Source organism: Pteropus vampyrus, unplaced genomic scaffold, assembly GCF_000151845.1.
Source record: "Pteropus vampyrus isolate Shadow unplaced genomic scaffold, Pvam_2.0 Scaffold140, whole genome shotgun sequence".
NCBI lineage: Eukaryota > Metazoa > Chordata > Mammalia > Chiroptera > Pteropodidae > Pteropus > Pteropus vampyrus.
In genome coordinates this window covers 1,900,841-1,911,923 of record NW_011888921.1, presented here as the reverse complement: position 1 = coordinate 1,911,923, position 11,083 = coordinate 1,900,841, and the positions used below count along the sequence as shown (strand labels likewise).

The window sequence follows — 11,083 nt, the reverse complement described above, 5'->3', positions numbered from 1 at the left end:
TGTATGTACATATATACTATAATATCTATACTGTATGTACATATATACTATAATATCTATACTGTATGTACATATAATATATAATATCTATACTGTATGTACATATAATATATATATAGTAGATAGACTCCCACATCCTCCTGATAACCACAAGAGTCAAATCGTATTTATCTGTTTCATCTAATCCCTTCATCTGGATTCACCACTTTCTTCCTAAACTGCACTTTATCCTTACTGATATCTTTGGCTGTTCTCTTCCATTGATGTCTATATTATTGTCATTATTGACAAAGGTTTATGGAGTCTGGAGAAGGATGGGAGGAGTCTCCATTTAATGGTATTGCCAAGTTTTGTTGCAAGTCCCTACCATTTAAAATTATTTATTCATTTATTTGATAGAACTCTTTGATCAACAAAGGCATTTAATTTTGATAAAATCCAATTCATAATCTTTTTTCTTTCATGGTTTGCGCATTTTGTGTCCAAGAAATCTTACATCCATTAATTTAAAAAATCTCTTAATTTGTGAGTTCCTTTTTTCTAACATGTAAAATCAGCTGAAAGAAACAGACCTAAGTCATCTTAAAATTTATAAAGCAGACTGTCACAAAATCATTTCTTACATGGGTCAGGCAAGTAACATAAATGAATTCACCGAACCAGGTATGAAATTATAAGGACTAGTAAAATCAATGGCTAAATGGAAAGTACAGGCTTTACTTAAAGCTATTCAAATTCGAATTTACATGTCTTGAGATGGATGGGCCAGTGGGAGGTTATGACCACTGGCAGCTTGAAGAATTGTTGAAATAGATGCTTATTAAATGAATTTAGTCCATGGACTGCCGCTTAAAGCATGCACTCTTTTCAGATGAGAAGGAGTAATCAGTCTGTTGATTAAAAAAAAAAGCCAAGTTTTTCAGATAGTCTGTCCCTTTGGCTTTTTTCTAAACTGATGATGGTTCATGAGGAGAGGGGTAATAGCAACCTCATCCTTAAAGGAAAGACTTAAGCTCTTTGGAACCAGTATCCTCTGGTTCCTCTCTCTGGGGTGGGTGAGTGAGTGAGTGAGTGAGTGTGTGTGTGTGTGTGTGTGTGTGTGTGTGTGAATGTCCTATGTCCATCTCTCCACTGCTATCTGGGGTTATGTTCCATGTTCACCTATTGCTACTTGTTCTGCTGGCAGTTGTGGCTCAAGTCTATGGCTAATGTCATTTATACACTGTATTTTTTGTTAGCTCCATCAGAGCCTACTGGTATTGCCTGGCTGACTGCCTTATCTTTGCCCTGCTGGTGTTATAGAGATTCCTGAGGTCTGGCTCTAACTCGCATTTGACTCTAGCCTGGGTGGCCCTTTCTATAAAGCCCCTTCACTGCTTCTCTGGCATGCTCTCTGGCAAGCACCTCAATGAGACTTTGGGAAAAGTAAATCTCTCCTCCCTAGCCCATGCACTTCTGAGGATTTTGATGTAGATATGCTCCCAAGTTGATATAGTGTAGCCCTCAAAGCCATCATCTTCCCAAGGGGAAGAGGAGTTGGCAAGAGACCTCTTCTGCTGACTTTGATACCCTCACTTATTTAATGCAACTCCCTCTCTCTAGGCCGAAATCTCCAGAGATGAAAAATTTTCCTTTTTGCTCCAATTTTTATTTTCCTCACAGGCCTTTACAGTCTTGTAAGGGGTGTTTATTAATTTTATCTTTTTTTAATTAACAGAAATCATCTCTCTTTTGCTCTCTTTCTGTCATTGGTGGAAGGAGTATATTTAGTATTCTACTAAGAAACTCTATGAGCCACATCCAACAAGCTTGGCTATTGGTAAATATAAGTAAGAACTTGAGAAATCTATAAAATCCTCTCTGGAGATAGTAGCAGGCTTACAAAGCTATAGTCTTTCAAAATCCTATTTTTGAACTAAAGAAGTTGAATATTATTTAGGCTTTTTTCTTTACACTCCTTCTGTACTGAGCCAAAACCTTTCTCCTAGGCAGAAGGATGCTTAGCTAAGGGGAATGCATTCAGAAAGGCACATTATTAATTCATAAAATATTATCCCTGTTACACATACAAAAACAGAAATAAGTCCACTGTGTTAAATCTGTATTAGTCTCAGTGGATTTAAACATTAAATAGTAATAGGATATATGATCATAGTCCTTAAGGAACAGGCACCTTAGTTTGGAAGATAAGATTAATAGGAATAAAATACATATATATGTAAGATAATAATCCAATACACTTATTTCATAAGAATGAAGATTCACATATTCCATTCTTAACCCTGTTTGCATCCTTATTATACCAGTGAGCTTGGCATGGGGTGAGTTACTGCCCTGCCAATGGTTAATAGTGGTGATACTAAGACTATATAGCTGAATCCCCAGCCCACTACTCTGGTCCTTTTTCTGTCCTGGCCTATCAGCCCTGGAGCTACTAGGCACATAGAGTGTTCTATAATAGTCTGAGTTCTAGCATCAGGCAACGTATATATGGGAGAAAACTTTGCCTGGCGATAATCGCCTTTTCTTCTGCTCCCATAAGATTAAAAAGCCACCTTCAAAAGACTGGTGGCTGATAATGGCTTCAGAGCATTACTGTTTGTGACGTGTCAGAATGCCATGGTAGATAGATGGAGTGTTTTTAATTCTGGAAAGTGGTATAACTGAAAAATCCCAAGTAACACTTGTAGATATCATATATAGAAAGGTCAAATGGAAAAATGAAAGATTATTTGGACAACTTAAAAATTATTGCCCAGAGAAAAACTAGAAAAAATATGTTTTAGGATTTATTTTGTACCAATCATCTTAAACGAGTTCCATTGCTTAAAATAAGATGTCATAATGCTTTGGCATGTTGTCTGAAAGGGAGAGTACGGAAGAAACATTAGATTTTTTTTTTTTTTTTCACCTGGAACCCGGGCTACTCAACTCCTACAGCAACTTAAAATGCAAGAGATTGTATGTAGCAGGAACAATATTGACATGACAGATGATAATGGTTCCAGAGGACCGGTGCTGATCAATACTGCTCAGTGATCCATACCCTGAAGACTCTCTTAGTGGGGTTGATATGATTAGACCACAGTGGCACTAAAGAAGGCATTCCCATCTGTGGTTGCAAGAATCTTCATAAAAACAGAGCGTCCATGTAGACGCCTACACCAAAGCCACGTGGCAGGGCTAGGATTTTCCCGTAAGGTAAATGCACCATTAACGATGATGGCTCCAAGAGAACTTTCATGCTCTTCAGAGGTCAGTAATCTCTAAATATGTACCTATTTAATGAACCACAGACAACTTATAGGCCAGATATCTGAGAACACTTTTACAGATATCTGGCCTATAAATTGTCTTTTAAATGGCCTTAAACTGTGTATATGGCTAAGTCAGTAACTTCGAGGGATCCACTCCAATCATTAGTGTTTTTAGGGTAAATGCTCCAAGTCTATTTTTATTATATTGGCATTTTCATACATTCAGAGTAAGCGCTGCCTTAGCATGGAGCTTAAGTCATTTTCTAATCTAAAGTCTTGAATTTTAAAAGCCTTCAGGATTAAAAACCCTTGACACAGAGACTAACCAAGGCAGTCAAAGACAAAGTGAATCTTGGCTCAAAGTCTTTCCCTGGAAATGAAGGCAAATTGAGCTTTTGCTGCCACAGGCTTTTTAGGGTGACTTTTATGTGACCTAAAAAGATAATACAATAAAACTGATTGACCTCTAGTTTTTACCTTAAGGGTGTGTGTGTGTGTGTGTGTGTGTGTGTGTGTGTGTGTTTATGAAAAAAATCTCTGGTTCACAAAGTCCCAAATTTTAATACTTAGCATTAGGTCACTTCTTTACTTTGGAATACTGAGTTTCCATTGCATTTAAAATCTAGCTTTTACCTTTAGAACTGCCTCCTGCCTCCAACTCTCAAATCAGAGCTGTGGGATAGAATGATGTGATGGAAATGTTCAGTATGGTAGCCATTAGCCGCACATGGTTATTGAGCACTGGAAATGTGGCTAGTGTGAGTGAGAAACTGAATTTTAAAATTTTATTTAAATTTGATAACTTAAATTTAAATAGTTTCATGTGCCTGGTATACTGATCTAGACACAATATCACACTGCATACCACATTGCACACCATACTGTACACTACTTTGTACTGTGTTGAACAGCACAGCTTTAAATATTGTCCCTATTCCTGTCCCCTTCCATATGCTTGGTGAACTTATAAGTCAGGAATTATAATATTTGGTTAGGAAAGCTATACTCAGTTACTGGTTTTTATCCTTTTATTTGTACCCTCATTTGTAATGAGGAAGATCTTTTGATTGACATATATAGCAATTAATAGGATGGCTGGCTTTTTAGAATAAACTTTCAAACCAGTATTATTTAATCACAATTTTTTCAAGTATAAAGTTATCAAAAACTTTAGATTTTATTATCTTATAGAAAAGGAGGCTCACTTCAGATTTAAGAAACTTTAGTGGAACTTTGGAACTCTCATTATTTCTATTTTTAATGGAAAATATAGGGGATTAAGAGGGTATGTCCAAAAATACTTAGTAAGGGACAGGTTGGAATTATCTGGCAGTTTATGGCTTGCATATAAAAACAATTCCAAGCATCTCTGTACCTCTTTCCAGGTGATCCCCGCCACTCCCCCTCGCCACCTCCACCTTAAGACAACTGTGATTTCCATAACTATAGCTGAGTTTGCCTTGTTCCAAGTGCTTTGTATAAATAAAATCATATAGTGTGTAGATTCCTGTGTCTTCATTGCTTTTTCAGCATAATGTTTTTGAGATTAATCTATGTTTTACATTTGAAATTTGTCTCTTTTTATGTTGAGTAATATGCCATTCTATAAATATATTATAACTTGTATTTCCATTCTTTTTTTTATAGATATTTGGGTTGTTTCCCACTTTTGGCATTATGATTGAAACTGCTATGAAAATTTCTGTACAAGTCCTTTTTGTATATATGCCTTCATTTTTCTTAATAAATGCTTAGGAATGGGATTGTTGACTCATAGGGTAAGTGTACATTTAAATTAATGAGAAACTGTTAAACTGTTTCTTGAATAGTTGTAACATTTTGTATTCCCACCAGGAATGTCTGAGAGTTTAGTTGTTCCATGTTTTCTTTTACATTTGGTGTTGTAAGGATGTTGTTAATTTTTAGCTATTCTAATGAGTATATAGTAGTATCTCCTCTGACTTTAATTTGCATTTCCCTGATGATGAATAATGCTAAGTAACATTTCATATGCTTATTGGCCATCCATATATTTTCTTTTGTGAAGTTTTCTGTTCAGTTTCTTTTTCTGTCTTTTAAAAATGAGTTTTAGGAGTTCTTTACATATTCTGATTATAAATTCTTGATCAAATATGTATATATATAATATATGCATATATGTGTATGTATAATATATAATATATACAAATAATTTCTCACATCTGTATTTTGCCTGTTTTATTAATGAAGTCTTTTAATGAATGGAGGTTTTAGTTTCAAATTGCCACACACTTTGGAGCTTAATATATTTATTCTCTAAGACATGTCTTCTCTGATGGCTCTGAAGGCCAGAAGTCCCAAATCCTGGTGTTGGCAAGGTTCCTTCCAAAGATTCCTTTCTTGCCTCTTCCTAGCTTCTCATAGCTCATGGCAATCTTTGGTGTTCCTTGGCTTGTAACTGCAACTTTCCAATTTCTGCCTTTGTATTCACATGACCTTTTCCCCTCTCTATGTCTGTGTTTCTCTGACTCATGTGTCCTCATGGCCTTCTTATAAGGACATCATCAGTCATTGGATTTAGGACCCACCTTAATCCACCTTATTCCAGTATGATCTTATTTTAACTAATTCCAAATAAGGTCACATTCTGAAGTTTTGGTGGTCATGACTTTTGGAAGGACACTATTCAGTCCAGTAGACTCGCCTATTTATTTTTTTAATGAAGTTTTTTGGTGAACAGAAGTTTTTCATTTTGATGTAATCTAGTTTATCTTTTATTATTTTACAGCTCATGCTTTCTGTGCTCTGTCTAGTAAATCTTTGCCTATTTCAAGTTCTTAAAGATATTCTCCTGTCTTTTTTTCTAGAACTTTTTTGTTTTTACTTTTTATAGTTTTTGTATTTAGGTCTATAATGCATCCCGAATTTATTTTTGTTTTTATAGTATGAGGTGACATTCAAAGATGATTTTGTTCCATATGAACATCCAATGTTTTCATCATGATTTATTGAAAATATTATCCTTCCTCATGAATTGCTTGGATTGCTTTTATCAAAATCTATCAAACATATAAATATGCCTCTGTTTCTAGAAGCTCCGAGCTATTCTGATACCACATTGTCCTGTAAGTCTTATGGTAACTCTTGATATCCTATAGTGTAAATCTTTTAACTTCCTCTCTCTCTCCCTCTCTTCCTTCCTTTCAGGATTGTTTTGGCTGTTATAGGCCCTTTGTATTCTATTGGATTTTGTTGTTTTCCTCTAAAAAGTGCTGAGTGTTTTTTCTGATAGTCAATCATTTTACCAGAGGGTTATCATTACTCTATTAAGGATTGATTTTGGGTTTGGTTAATGTAGCTCTAGAGTAATAGCTACTCTATTAACAAAGAGTGGTTTCTTTCCTAAGGCATGGCTTTTCTGGGCTTGAATGCTCTTGGTGGCCAGAAGGGTCTCTCTGAATCATCATAATCCAATGGCTCCCAGCACTGTGTGACCTCTGGAATCGCTGCCAATCTATTAGAGTCTCAGCCAGTGCCTACACAGCTTAGTAATTGGCCAAACTTCGGAAATTCACAGGGTTTTGGGAACTCTATGCAGGTTCTCGTAGCTATTCTCTGTATGTCTCTCTTCTGCCTCTTTGCAGCGTAGACTGCTGCTTCCTTTTTGAACTCCATCTACCTCTCTATGCATCAATTTATAAAGTGTACCTAGACAGAAAGCCAACATTTTTTAAGGATCATAGCCCTGTGCTATCTGCTGTCCAATGGTTTAAAATAGTTGCTTTCTATATTTTGTCTAATTTTATAGTTTTATATAGTAGAGGGCAAGTCTCGTAACTATTGCTGTATTATGGCCAGGATAAGAAGTCTGTGCTATCCATTTGGAAAGAAAGATGTAAATAATATTAGCAGTCAATTAGATTGTTGGAGATACGTAATATTTAAGAATTTGATTTATAAGAAATTGAGACACGGTACATGATAGAGAAGAAAGGAATGTGAAAAGGACCATGGGTACAATTAAAGAAGTTCAATTACTTCTGGCAATCAGGAAGATTGCAGTAATTTTGAAATGTCATACCACTAAGCCTGCCAATTTTTGTTCTCTTCTATCCATTGTACTTTCAGGTAATAGATTTCTGAGGCATTGCCCAGTATACAAGTGTTCACTGGTCTATTTGTTTAAACTGTTGAATTTTAATAAAATTATTATGGTTTTCCCCCAGTGGATCATCATGCCAACTAAAAAACACTACTTCAGAATATTAAAAATATCAAACTTAGGGGTCTGACTGCTCGTAGTGTTTTGCAAAACTGTACTCTCAAATTTATACATATAAACAACCGCCTTAGAAAGACATTTTCAGCATTTTACAAGATATCTCTTTGCTGTGCGTTTGACCTATTCTCGCCTTGGAAAAAAGGAGAGAAAATGAATTGCTGCATTTCCTGTAGCACCTTTGACTTACTCATAGTACAATTTGTTTTAAGCTAGAGATCTATTAAAGTGGTTTAAATTTCTATTTGTCAGTGAACCTCTATGTTTCATTGCTTACTTAGGGTTTGCTAAGAGCAATATGTATTATGCCATTTAGAAAGAAAAATAAAAAGCCTTGCTTAGGAAAGCACATTTCAACATCAAAGCAATAGATATGCATTTTGAAGCTCCTCTGGGCCAATTTTGATTTTGACTTTTTGGTTATGAAGAGACATTAACCATTTTTTTAAAAAAAGTGATTTGTTGTGGATGGAATACAGCACAGCACGTGTGTGGGAGAGTGACGCATATGTGAGATGAGACAGAAAGAGTAGCAATAATAAGACAACACTGAATTCTGAGAATCAGAATGGAAATCCAACCTGTGGTATCTGTCTTGCACGTGTGTGCCACTGGTCATGGGAGGAGCCGAGAAAACCTGGGTTAAGTAATGCAGCCAAGCCCAGCTGTCAGAAAAGCAATCCAAAGCTGTGTCACCAGAAAGGGACACATGCAAATAGTGTTATTATGGGTGAGAAGAGCAGAATTATTATGGTCTTTTTCAGTGGCGTCATTATGGAAACTTTCACCATGATTATAGCCTTGACAGCAAACTGAGGGAATGATAGTCCTCAAGCGAAAATTTCACTGAGTAAATTTGTGTTAGAAGCTTGAAAAAAAAATTCCAATAGTAGAAAGAGCTTCGACTTAGATTATTTCATATTAATATTTCTGCATCGAATTGAAGAGTCTTTTTTGGAAAACATGTTTATATTGATATTCTTCGAGTACTAATATTATTCTTAGGATAATACAGGATTTTCCTTGTTTTGACATACTAATTCTTATGTACTTAATCAATATTTATGAAGAGAAATCTTATGAATGCTTAAAGCATTGATCTGGGTCATTATTATAAATATATTTTTATGACTTATGGTGCATATCATTTGTATGTAATAGATCTGCTCTGTTATCCTCTAGTACAAATTTTTTCATTGCTATCATTGTCATTAAGTAACATGAAAACATAAACATAGACTAGCTTTCTAATAATGATTATAGTGGCTTAATTTTCTTTAAAATTTTTGTTCGGGATTAACAAGGTTAACAAAGGGCACATAAATATTCCGCAGTAGCATAATTAGTACAAAGATAGAGAATAATCCTTCACAGATGGTATAAAGGAGTAAGAGAAGAAGCTCATAATGAGAACAGGAAGTGGTGTAATATAAATTCACTCATGTTGCACAGATTGAATTGTGCGTGGGGAGGTGTGGGAGATGAACAAAATTAACCCCCCTCATCATACTTTGAAAATTGCCATCTTGCAGTCATCAGGTCCTCCTCCATCTCAGATGTTGAAGCCATACTCCCAGACCAGCAGAAGAAAATTTCATGGTTCAACATATTCCCACTTAGTTGATGTACTCATTTACAATTGTGGCTATTAAAAGCTGATGATGTGCATGTTAAGATGACTGTACAAATCCATATCTGTTAGAGAAGTGTTCTATGGTGGCTCTTCTCTCATAATGTAATAAAAATACATTTTAGTTCTGCTAGAAGAGCTGTAGACATGGTCTGTTATTTGGCATTGAGGCTAGCCTATTTATCTGTTCACCTTTATTTATTCACACATACCAGTTTATTCATACATATTTATTAGAATTCTTTGAAAATCAAAGTGTGTGTGCATGCGTTTGTGTGTCTCTGTGTGTGTGTGTGAGAGAGATATCAATTGGGCATTTATTATGTGCCAAGAACTGTTCTATATCACTTATTATATATCATATATCGCTTATTATATATCACTTATTATATATCATACATATATATATATATATATATATATATATATATATATATAATCTGACAATGACCCTATGTACTATTATTATTCCCATTTTACAGGTGGGATCCAAGGTAACCAAGGCCCAGAGAAGTAGAAAATGATGGAAATGACTTAGAAACTCAGTACACACTGACTCTAGAGTGCACACACTTAGTTAAAAATTCAAAATGTAGATAATATTTGTTCCGTGAAGGATCGTACTCACAATTTGTATATTACTTACACAATTTATATTGACATTACTTACAAAAATAATTTTTCGCAGTTGTTCCTTATAAGTAGTAGTTGTTGCTTTATCAATATAGTCAATAATGTAAGTGCTCTTACTGACCTTTCTGTTGACAGTTTCAGATATCCTTTTTGTGCTTTGGGGTATACCGTGGTATCAAATTCTGGTACCATATTTCTCAGTGGGTTTTATTACCTTTAATGAGAGATGTTTTCATGCTGCATCTTCTAAATACTAAAGGTAGAAGGATTTGAAATGGAAGCCCTCAGACTTCAGTTTCTAGATACATTTACAAATTGAGAGACATAAACTCTATGGATTATAATTTGCTTGTGTGTTGTTCTTAGAGAGTCCAGGCTTCTGTCAAGCGCTTTGCAGCATTACAGTCATGTAACCCCCATGAAGGCTTCGCAAAGGCCATTTTGCTCTTGGAGCTCACATCTGTAGGAAACTATTCTCCAGTGATTTGAGCTTCTACTTTAAGATGATTTTAGGATATTATAATAAGACTGGCCAAATATAAATCCTTAGTGCCATATAGAAATCTGAATTGATATCATATGGACAAAATAATCTATTTTTTATTTGTGTAAGGAACATTGCTGTTACCGAAAATGAGACAGAAAAGTCAGAGTCTTAGCAATCAGAAAACCAAAATGTAGTGCTGAGTGCTTCAAAAATATTTGAAAAAGTATCTAGAAGATATGAATCAACTTGTTAAGAAAGATACTTTAAATTATTCTTCTATAGTGTTTGGCTTCAAAGGTTGCTATCTAGATGCACAGCTATGGTGATAATGAGATGAGATGATGTAGGAAAGTACTCAGCATTGCATCTAGCTCATAGTAAGCAGTCACTAAATTCTGGCTGTTGTATTCTCATCCAGCAGCTAAAATGTAGAGGTTAAGAGCACAATTTCCGCAGTGGACTACTTGGGCACAAATCCTGGTACTACCAGTTATTGACTAGAAAACCTAGGCAGTGGTTCTTCAACCAGGGGCAGTTTTGTCCCTCAGGGGACATTGGGTAATGTCTGGAGACATTTTTGGTTGTCACAATTAGGGTTGGGGGGTCCTACTAGAGGCCAAGGATACTGCTAAGCATCACAAAGTATTCAGAACAGCATCCGCACAACATAGAATTATCTGGTACAACATTTGAATAGTGCTGAGGAAACCTGACCTAGAACAATTAACTAATAATGCTTACTTAGCTAATAAAAAGAAAGCCCTTAGAAAAGTATCTCCTATAGTAAGCCCTCATTAAATGCTGAGTCTTGTTATTCA

General features: G+C 35.3%; 1 protein-coding gene across 3 annotated transcripts in view; it reads left to right on the top strand.

Annotated features, from left to right (window-relative positions):
• The window catches only part of NELL2 (neural EGFL like 2), a 298,065-nt gene that overhangs the window by 18,661 nt on the left and 268,321 nt on the right, over positions 1 to 11,083 (top strand). The gene's annotated exons all lie outside the window — the stretch shown is intronic.